Raw genomic sequence first — 10905 nt, forward strand, 5'->3', positions numbered from 1 at the left:
TTTTTGAGGATATTGTAGCTTGCAACTTTGCTAAAGCTGTTGTTGTAATCACCATTTTTGCTGATTCTGTAAGATTTTCAAAGTAAACTATCATATTGTCAGCAAATAAGGTTACTTTTCTCTTGTTAAAATTCATGTTTACTCTAAACATAAATCCCAAATAAAATGGTATTTCCATGTATGTAGTAGAATAGAAAAAGACTAGATATGAAACTGCCTCTCTTTATTGTTTACAACTTATTTAAAATAACAAAACAAAATACGTTTGCTACCTGGTCACCTTCTACACGGGGAGCGAGCGGCCTGGGCTCGGGCCCCGGGCCCACGGGCCCGCGGTCTCCAGCTCCCAGAACAGAACCTGGACGTCCAGCGAGGGGTACTGCCCGAGGCACGCCCACTTCGCCCCCTTCTCCGGGGCAGCGCCACTCACCTTCTTGCTGACCCCCACAAGTGACCTGGGGAACCTCCGGGCCATCCGGCACAACACCCACGGCAGCGGGCCCGGAGGTGCCGGGCAGGGTCGAGGTCGAAGACTCTCCGGCCCGCTCACGGGGCTCTCAGAGGGTCACAGACGCAGAGGTCTGGGCCCGTCCACAAGCGCAGCGCCCGCAGGAAGGACTTCCTCCCCGCCCCAGCCTGCTCGGCAGTGCCCCCTCACCTCTGGCTGCCGCCTTTGGCGGCGCGCTGGGGCCTCCCGCCGGCTGCGGCCAGCTCCCGCTGGAGCTCCCGAGCACGCTCCTCTGCGGGACGTGACAGGGCACGGAGAGCGGCCCGCTCTGTGCGCCTCGGGAGCTGGCCATTCGTGCTCTCTTCGCCTATCCCCAGAGGAAGGTCTCCCCCGGGGCTGGGGCGCACGTGGCTCCGCGCCTTCCCCCCTTCCCTCCTCGGGAGGGCGACTTCGCCCACTGCAGGGAGCGCCTGCTCCTGTCCGGAGACCGGCCGAGCGCAGCTACGGGGCCGCGGAGGCCGCACAAAACAGCGGGCCCCGAGGAACAACGGGATGCTTCCGGAGGCGGCAACTAGTGCCGTCATATAAACCAAGGCGAAGCTCTGGGCTCCCAGAACAGATCGCTGCCGTCCCAACGGCAGCGGGAGGTCGTGGATACCCAGGGGCCGGCCGGGAGTTCAGCACCCTCCAACTTAGGCAGCTTGTCCCGGACCGCCACCGAGAAGTCCATCGTTTTTCAGGTGAAATCCTAGAAGACAGGCCTAAGGAAGGCCTGCTCTGGGAAGCCCAGCCTCGCTTTGTCCTTCCGGGGCGCGGGCGCCGTCCGCGGCTCCGACCTTCGCTCCTTTTTCACCCTTCGCCTGGGCTCCCGGGCGGAGACCGCAAGCCCGCGGAGGGCCGCCGCCTCCGGCCTCGCTGAGCAGCTCTGTTCCGGATCCGGGTGAGCAAGATCTTGCTCTTGTCCGGCATCAAGTGAAGCGGAGCCAAGAACTGTGAGAACATCTCCTGGACAACGAGGTACAATAACATCGAGGGCAGACTGCAAGGCTCGAACTTCGATGCTGATGACACAAGAGAACAGCACTATGACATCATTCGGATCCACAACACTAGAATGTACCAACCCTTGGTGGAAAATGAAACCAGAATATTCAAAAGGAAGGAGAGGGGGAAGAGCGCCCCAGCCGTGAGGAGTGAGGAGCGCGCGCCCCGGGCCTTCGCCCCCACGTGGGCGTCGCCGCGGCTGCCCAGGCAGCTCTCCAGGAACCTCAAAAAGGCGGGAGAACTGAATGACAGCCGCAGGCGGCGCCCGCACCTCCCGCTGTCCGCCATAGCCAGAATCCAGCTTTTCTCTCTAACAATCGGAGCAGCTCCCCGGACTCGCCCAGGACGGGACAAGTGGGCCCGAACCCCCTCTCCGGTACCACAGCTGATATGTTAATGAAAAAGGGCATCCATTGTCAAAGGCCACACATCCGGGCCATGGAGGATCAGAAAAACTCTAGCAGCTCCTGGAGCGCCCCTCCCCCTCCTGGGGACAGAAATGGGTCTATTATTCCTACAGACTGGCTTAAGCCTACGGAAGGGGGGGAACCCCTCTTATTTCTTCCTGGACCAGCAGCGTGTGAGCCAGCGACGAGGCTGCAGGGGCGCGGGCTCCGGGCCCTCTTCAATTCAGACGCCAGCTTTCTCCGTACTAGAGACCGAGGGTCTCAGCCCCGTTCGGCCGTCCGCGCGCTCCGTCCCCTCCGCTTTTCCAGGCGGCCGTGGAGCGCGGGCGGCCGTGCCTTTTACGGCAGTGTGTCAGGTGGAGGCGGGCATCATCTGTGAGGAAAAGGACACCCCATCAGGCTTGTGCTCCGTGTTTAACTCGGAATGGCCGAGAAAACCCTTGCCTGTGTCCAGAACCTGCATGATTTTACTTTTTGTGCCATTTCCCAAGTGCATCAAGGCCTTCCCATCACGCTGGGCTCCCTGGGCTTCCTGACCATTCTGATGATAATTAAAAAAATAAAAACAGGCATCATTTTATCAACTACAGGAGGCAATACCTAGTCCGATAAGCGAAAGCAACAGAACGAGAAAAGGGCCGCAGTCTGACTGAGCCTTGAACCAGATGGTTAAGTGGAGCTCTTCCGTATGGACAGCTATGGAGGGGCCGGTGGGCCCGTCCCTCCGCAGGAGCTCTCTCCTAGAAAAGTCTTACTTATTTGACCACATGCTGCGGCTTAACCTCCTTTGTTACCCAGTATTGGTGGGACACAAGAATCCCGGGTCAGATTTTAAAGTGAATGGTAACGGATGGGGGAGGTTGGAGAGCACACCCCAGGAGGATGGAATCTGAAGGAACGGGGACAAAAGATGATCCCAGGCTCCAGCTGCCTCCCTCAAAGATGCAAAGTTATTTTAACCGTATAGAAGGGATGGGGAGTGAGATGTGGGCATTTGCTTCCTCTTCCTGTGCAGATTTAAGCTGGAGGCTAATTTCCCACACTTCTCTGGACTGCCAGGGCTACCCCAAGGAGGAATAAAGTCCTATCAGTAAAACTGTGGCCTCTGCAAGATAATGAACTCCTCCAATATCCAATGGTAGAAAAGGATTCAGTTTACTAACCCCGGGGAAAACTATTCAGGACTTCCCACCACATCCATTTTCCCTTGAAATAAGAGCACTGCAGCTTAGGAAGCAACTGAGTACCCATCAATGTCCTTTGGGAGACATCCCATTGGTCCCAAGCCTTCAGGTGCTCTTATTTGCTATTCTTGGAAGGGCATCTCTCCTGGCACATTTATGGTGAAGTGGAAGCAGAAATGGCAGCAATTGGTGCTATATTCACATAATTAATTTAAAAACAATTATCCATGCTTGGAAAATGATAAAAGGACCATTTTCTTCTCAGCATGCAATGTTCCCCAAATACACCATAATTAGAGCCAAGCTAATTAATGATTCTGCATTAATGATTCTGCATGGGCCAGTTGGTTTTTTGATCTACCTGGCCTAGGAATAAAAAGAACAATGACAAAATAAGTGCTCTTCAAATCTGGGACTGTTGTGTGTGTGCGTGTGTGCATGTACAAATTCATGCATATGTTCATATAGACACACATCCGCGTGTGCTTTAAGGGGGAAAAACCTAGCTCCATGGTAGCTAAAGCTTTGCACACCATTGTGTATATCAAAGTGGTGACGGGAGGGTACTCAGTGCCTTTTAGTCAGTGGCAGCAGAAATTGCTGCTACCTCCTCTATACATGGGATGGATTTCTGCAGGAAATACATAGAAGCTTGGAACACTTTTTGCTGAGACAATGTTGTATGCGGGCTGAGTAGGTTGGAAGCTATTTTCTAGCATTCCCAAGACTATATCGCATAGAATCTCTCCACTGCTAAAGTGTTGTGCTATGGATAAGCCACTCAGGCAATAACAGGTGGGCTAAGTCTTGCCACATTTATCCAGAAGACCTGCTACAGGGCACTGGCAGCATCGGTAAACCTATTCCTGCAAAGCCTGCTGGTGAAACATCCAGCAATTCATACCAAAGGGAGCATCACCTTGAGCATGTAGTGCTTAGAGGAACAGTGGCAGTAAGCTGCCAGAAGAAATAACAGCCACCTACCAACTTCTTGTGTCAGCCCTGGAATCTACCTATAAATTTCACTTGCCAACTTGTCACCCACTGTAACCAAACATTTTGGGTTTAAGGATTTCTCCTTCTTGAGGATGATCTGCTATACAAAAAAGGATCGCCATCATGGGCCTCCATGCCTGGCACACTACCACTTCTATCTTCCCAGTTATACCTTGCTATCCATTCTGCAGTGCTTCCAGTTTAGGTGTGATGTCGGAGAAGTAACCCAGGCAGCCCAGTAAGTACTTCTGACTTCCACCTCACTACCAATGTGCAGGAAAAAAAAAACAGATTGCTTTAGTAACGGAAATATTCTATGAGTTTCTCTTGATTGATGACAGCAAAGACCTCTTCAGTGCTAATGATGCACAGTGCATTCACTTCTGCCTACGTGGGAGCAAGGTCTAAGTGCCACCTGTTGAGCTTGTGATGCACATGTTAAGCCAATTCATCAAGCAACTCCAAGCTGTGCAGGATCCAAGGGGAGGTATCCCCTGCCATCCAGGAGGCTCCCTTGAGCCCAAACTTGAATTTGCACAAACCAGTCTGTTGGCTACACAATGATCCCTCACTCTCTAGCTCTGGACCCCTTGCTTTCCCCATTGTCTCCCAAGATCACTCCAGCTTTCTTGGATCCTGGCTCTTCTACCACACTCATTCTACTTACAGTTCCCTAAGAATCCAGGACATTTTTCAGACAAATTTATCCAGCCAAAGCTCCTCTTTAGTGTACTTGTGAAATTGAGTATGTAGGCCCAGTAAAGACCTTTACATTGGTCTCTTTTAACATTTGGGCTAATGTGCAAGGCTGCTGATGTTTGGGGGCACCTGGCATCTCATATGCCACCTTATTTTGAGTCCCTGGGAGGTTGGGTAAGCCCTCCCATGTGGTATTTATCAAAGTCACGGTTGAAAATGTTGGGAGATGCCAGATTTCTGGAAAATCCCAAATCAAGGGCAAGAAGAAAAAAGTGTCTCACCTTCCATCTGAAATCTCTACAGCCTAGCGTAGCTGTCCACAATATCTACCACCGACCCAGTGGACAGAAAGCTGGGTACAATCTGCAATTCAAACATTTCAACATGGATTATTTGGCTGTAATTGAGGACCCAAGCCCTCCAAGTGCTGCTCCCATCAGGGTCCAGAGACTCAGGTCTCTTATTTTGGGTGACGTTAGAACCCCCCAATCCAGGAGTGTGACTTGTGGAGAAAGGGCACGCTTTGGAGGCAGGAAGACCTGGATTTCAGCCCTGCCCTGGGTGGCTATGTGGCCTTGGAATAAGAGAAATAAGTTAAGAATTACAAGAATTATTAGAGCATCTGCCAAAACAAATCCCTAAATATTATAGTGTTAGCTATAGGAAAGGCACTTATGTAGGGAGGACTCAAGCAGATAGGAAATGGTCTCTCTTGCTTCATATTGGAGACAGTTAATCTCCAGCACTTTCAGTTGGAGAACTTCTCAGAAGGATAAAGCAGATCTTTGGAAATCTGATCCAATTTTCTTAGGGGAAGGTCCTCTGAAGAAGTGCCCTCCTGATCGGGATGCCATAGGAGAAAAAAAGATCAGGGAAAGGGAGCAATGCATCCTACAGGATCCCAATTAGGACAGGGTTGGAGTTCCTATTAGGGGAATGACTAAAGAAAGACTATGTAAAGTTTGGTTTGAGGACCCCAAAGGTTTAGAGGATTGTTTTGACCAAAGTATAGAACTTTTGATTCCTTAGAAAGTTATGAAGTTTTATTGAATAATCTCCGAAAATCAGCTTAGAACAAATGAACTATTGATACTGCTAAATTTTACATCATGGTTTTGTTTTTCTTCCTGTGGTTGTATTTAAAAAAAGAAAAAGAAATGGAACTTTAATCAATTCTGTTATCTTTTAGGGACTAAATACAAAGAGCACTTAAAATAAGTGAATTCAATTGGTCTATTAGACAAAAGCAATTTTTGTTAATAATTTACATTTTTGATATGATTCTGAAAGTACTCATTTAATTTAGAAACAAAGAATATTCTATATTGACAAGTTATAAGTTAAGAGAATGGGAAATGTGTCTGTTATAATTATCTATACTATTTGTGCTAACCCATAGCTATACTATTTGTGCTTTTGTGCTAACCCATAGCTAACCGGTGTTTTTATCTAAGCCCTTCCTCAATCAAAAATCAAATCAAATCAAAATCAAAAATCAAAAAATCAAATAAAAAAAGGCTATAAAAACAAACTTTTTAAAGAAGATTTTTTAAAAGGACAGATCTCTCTGTTTTCCCTCTGTTTTTAACACTGCCATGTTGGAAATTGATGAGAGGAAAGACAGACCATACAAATTAATTGAACCAACTATGATAAAAATTGGAAACCAAACTTGTGAAAAACAAAAATTCAAAGTTCTTTAATTTTTAAATTATAATTTGGAAAACTTTATAAAATATTTTAATGAACTTTTAGGGTATTACTAAACTCTTTAGAGTTTAATGAAAACAGCCACATTAGCCAAAAAAAAAAAATGCACAAATCAATTATTCCTTAGAGGAACTTAAAAATGACTAATGATTTATTTAAAGCTAAAGTTTGCATTTTAAGAACTGTCTTTTTAGCCATAAGAGATATTTAGGAAAGATGCAGTGAAATAAGAATTCAAAGGAGTATGAAAATAAGTAAACATTAGGAAGTATTATAGGAAAAATTAGATTAAAAATCTTATGAATTTAAATAATTTCACAACTCAGAATTTGCTAATTCTAAAGAAGTTTCAGTTTGCTAATCTTACAAATTTGGGAACATCAATTTGTAAAATTGATTTCGATTTAATTTATAGAATAAAGGTGTACTTAAAATTATTATTGTAGCAAGGAATAAGGAAATTTTAGACTATCTTCAGAAAAAGGTCAATGTGGTTAGTAATGGAGTTGATTTAATCTTCAGTTTGCTACTTTTAACTGACCAACCTGAGGACACCAAACTGCCAAAGTAATCAGAGAATAGATTTTTCCTGCCTAAAACAGATTTTTAAAAGGACATATCTCTCTTTTTTCCTTCTGTTTTTAACACTGCCATGTTGGAAATTGATGAGAGGAAAGGAAGACAAAAATTAATTGAGGAGATAGTTTCTCTAAAATCATCTTGCTTATTATAATCTGTGACACCTCTACAATGAGGAACTCATTGTGCTGAGTTGCTTTTGAATCTAATTACCTTTAATTAAATAAAAATAACTATGTTCTTTTAACTAAGATTACCTAGTAGTCCTTAAAGAAATTAATATGAAATTTTCCATTTGTAACCATTAAAGAACCAAAATTGAATTTACTAGAAAAATAAGTAGAAAAATAGTGTTTCATAGGGAAATAAGAAAAGTTAAGCATGATTGGATGGATAAAGTTAAAGGTTGTTTGAACTTTCAATATAACTTCAAGGTTTGAAAGTAAAGAGTTTTAGAATTTTGCAAAGGAAATTTCAGAGAGGAATATTCTGAATATCCTTTTGATAGTTAGTGCATCTGTTGCTTTCCCAATCAATTTAAGACTACAAAATATGCTTCATAAAATCCATGTTGATTCACTGCTAGAGAAAGAATCTTTGTGCTCTAGTTTCAATAGTTACACTAAAGGACTAGTAATTAAGAAAATATAAAGGAATTAGTTTGTCTTTTTGGTAACCAAAAAAAAAAAAAAAAGGCAGAAATGGGAAATTGGAAGTGTCACCACAAATTCTTTTGAACATAAGCCACTTAAAAATAATGGCACCTTGGGCAAAATGATATTTAGTTATTACCACTAGTTATTATTAATCAAAATTGACAGAGTTGGAAATATTGTAATATTAGTAAATTATATCAGTCTTTGTATGTATAAAAATAATAAATATTTACCCCTATATCTCAATTGGGATATAGGGAAAGAAACACACTGTTATTAAGTGCTTAACTCAGTGCCTAGTTTATGTAAAAAATACCGTTCAGACCTTGTAGGAATATAGTTAAATTAAGCAAGATGCTATCCATTTAGTGGTACTTTTAAAAATTGGCATGGAATATTAACAAAATAGGGAAACTTTTAGCTAAACATATTAAAGTATTACTAAAAAATAGGCTTAAGCAACTTTTATTTTATTTTTTGCTGAGACAATCAGGGTTAAGTGACTTGCCCAGGGTCATACAAGCTAGGAAGTGTTAAGCGTCTAAGATCAGATTTGAACTAAGATCCTCCTGACATCAGGGCTAGTGCCCTATCCACTGCACCACCTAGCTGCCCCTTAAGCACCTTTCAAGACTTAGAAAAAGCCTGGCATGTAGTGGGCACTGCATAAACTACTATAATTAGCATGAAAATGCCAGGAGGCAATGAGATAAATTATTTTCTACGAATTGAGAAGTTTTAAAGGTATTTAAATTATATGCTTAGTAATATTTTAAATGCAAAAAGGCTAAGAGAAACTGTTGAAAGGAAATTTCTTCCTCTTTTCAATTTGAATACGTTACAAATATATTATGTGGATATTAGTGTATTATATTAATACAAATATATTATGTGGATATTGGTGTATATATACATACATATATTTATATAGAAAATAATATTAAATGACTTACTGCCATGGTAATATTAAATGACTTACTGGCATGATAAAATCCTCTTAAGAGAGATCTTTGTGAGGTCCCTTAGTGTGAGCCCTACTGATAGGGTAATGTCAAACTCTGCAGCATTGCCATTTGAGAAACTAAGATCTCTTCCACCCAAAGTGAAAAAAAATGACATTTTTGAATAGTAAAGTGGATGTCATTTGGGATCAGTTGGAAACTCATCTATCTTTTAATGCCATTAATGAATTAATGAATTCACTGTGTAGGAACTTGTAGTGAAGAAGTGGAAACAACAGTACAATGCTAAACAGGTCTCTTGGATCTGGGTGACTTGAGGAAAGGAAGGCACTCCTTTCCAGAAGTACCACCAAGCAGATTATAATTGTGTCAAGTCAGTCCTTGACCAAGGTCGAACTATTCTCTAATTCTAAAGACAAGGCTCCTTCTGAGACCCTACCCTTCACCAAGGAAATTGTGCACAGGTATGACCTATTTGTCTACATGAATGCTCTTGAGGGGATTTCATTTTAGTCTTATCCCAATGTATTCTAGAAATAGTTTAATCTTTTCCCTTTGGTTTTCTCTGCCAACCAAGGGATAAGGGGGGGGGGTGGAAGAAATGATAGTTACAAATAGATGAAATTTATGAATACTTAAAAAAATTTCTAGATGTGATTGAGGCTAATATGTGAGAAAAACAATTATCTAGCCCTCAGCTATTAGAATTAGTAAAATTTTGCTAAGTCTCTTTTAAGAAGTCTCTTGGGACTTCAATTTGCTGTTATTCTGAGTTTTGAATTCAGGTCTAAGTGTCTTAGCGTTAGACAAGGCTGCTGGTTCATCAAGGGAAATGTCTTCTACAATATAATAACTTCAGTAGGTGATGTCTGTCCCTGGGTAAGTTGAGAGAATGACTTTCCAAAAGTGAAGGTAGGATTCTCGTGATCTACTTCCACCTTCCTTGGTGAAAAAAATTTTCTAACCTGGCCATAAAGTCCTGTCATATAATCGGCTACTTATGACTCTCATACCTGAAATCAAACAGAACTAATGTTATGTCCTGCCTGCCTTCTCCTGCAGCAAATTCCATTGACAAGGATAAGTATTAAAAAAGAAGAGTTTGAAACTTCTAATAATGTTTAAGAGAAATATTCATTTTCCAATACAGGCCCTGTAATAATTGTAATAATTCTCAAGTTCTAGTTGAATTTTGTGTTTTCAATATACTAATTGTTCTTATAGCTCTTATTTTATATTGAGTTTGAGTTAAATCTTGACAACTTAGACACAGATCTAGAAGGAAAAAGTCCTTTTAGAGCTTTTTTTTTTTTAAGAACATGATTTGTTTTAAAAATATAAAATTGAATGCCTTGGACTTTTTTCATCTACATCAAAGATATGTGATGCTTAGTCATTAAGGATGAAACTTAGCTATGACACTATGATCATTGGAACTTGCTGGGACTGTAGAACTCATGGGACTGTAACTGACATTCTGGGTCGTCTTCCAGGATTGATCATCAAGGAATCCTCTCAGGCCATGATCCCCCATGCCAGAACCTAGGGGAGAATATCCATGAATTACAGCAGGGGCCCTCCTGGGGAAGTCTGGGAGAAGGACTCCTGGCGGAGCTCAGGTAGGCTTTTCCTAATCTTGTCCCATAACCCCAACACTTCGGAGAAGCGACCACCGAGCCGGTGCGAAGAGCGGAGACCGGGAGGCAGAGGACAGATCCGGAACCTGGTCCCAGAAGTACCCCCCCCATTAAGTTTACTGACCCATTTTTGGAGAGGGACCTCGCGGTTCCAAGACCGTGCGGCACGTCCCTCGCCCTCCGGCCCGGAGCTGAGTTTGGGGACCGCTGTCAGAAAGGTGCGAGTCAGGAACGCTAGACATGTTACTAGAAATATTTTCACCGGCGGCAAAAAGCAGTTGAGAAGAGGCAGCAAGACAAGTTCAGGACTGAGACTGGCCGCCGGGACCATTCCCGCTCTCCTCCGGCCGGCCTCGCGCACGAGCCAGTACCAGACTCTTAGTTTAGCCGTTACAACGGCTAGGAACGGGACTGGCGGGGGAGGGGGGGGGAAGAGAGAGAAGAGGGGACGGACGCCCAGTCACCACCTCTATCCGCCGGTGCCAGTAGTTATGGCAACAAACGCTGCTTGATGACTCCGACCCGCTACTAGGCCTCGAGGCCCCGCCCTAGCGAGATGGGTGGTCGGGGTGGGGGTGCAGAA

General features: G+C 43.7%; 1 long non-coding RNA gene and 1 pseudogene across 1 annotated transcript; both read right to left on the reverse strand.

Annotated features, from left to right (window-relative positions):
• Positions 1-220: 220 nt before the first annotated feature.
• LOC141543724 (uncharacterized) lies at positions 221-10686 on the reverse strand. Its single transcript, XR_012482500.1, has 3 exons — positions 10447-10686; positions 5060-5141; positions 221-2272 (listed from the first exon to the last, which is right to left on the reverse strand). It is a non-coding gene; the product is annotated as an uncharacterized LOC141543724 (long non-coding RNA).
• Positions 3632-4456, reverse strand: LOC141542708 (protein farnesyltransferase subunit beta pseudogene; annotated as a pseudogene).
• Positions 10687-10905: the final 219 nt, after the last annotated feature.

The sequence above is a fragment of the Sminthopsis crassicaudata genome, chromosome 5, assembly GCF_048593235.1.
Source record: "Sminthopsis crassicaudata isolate SCR6 chromosome 5, ASM4859323v1, whole genome shotgun sequence".
Lineage (NCBI taxonomy): Eukaryota > Metazoa > Chordata > Mammalia > Dasyuromorphia > Dasyuridae > Sminthopsis > Sminthopsis crassicaudata.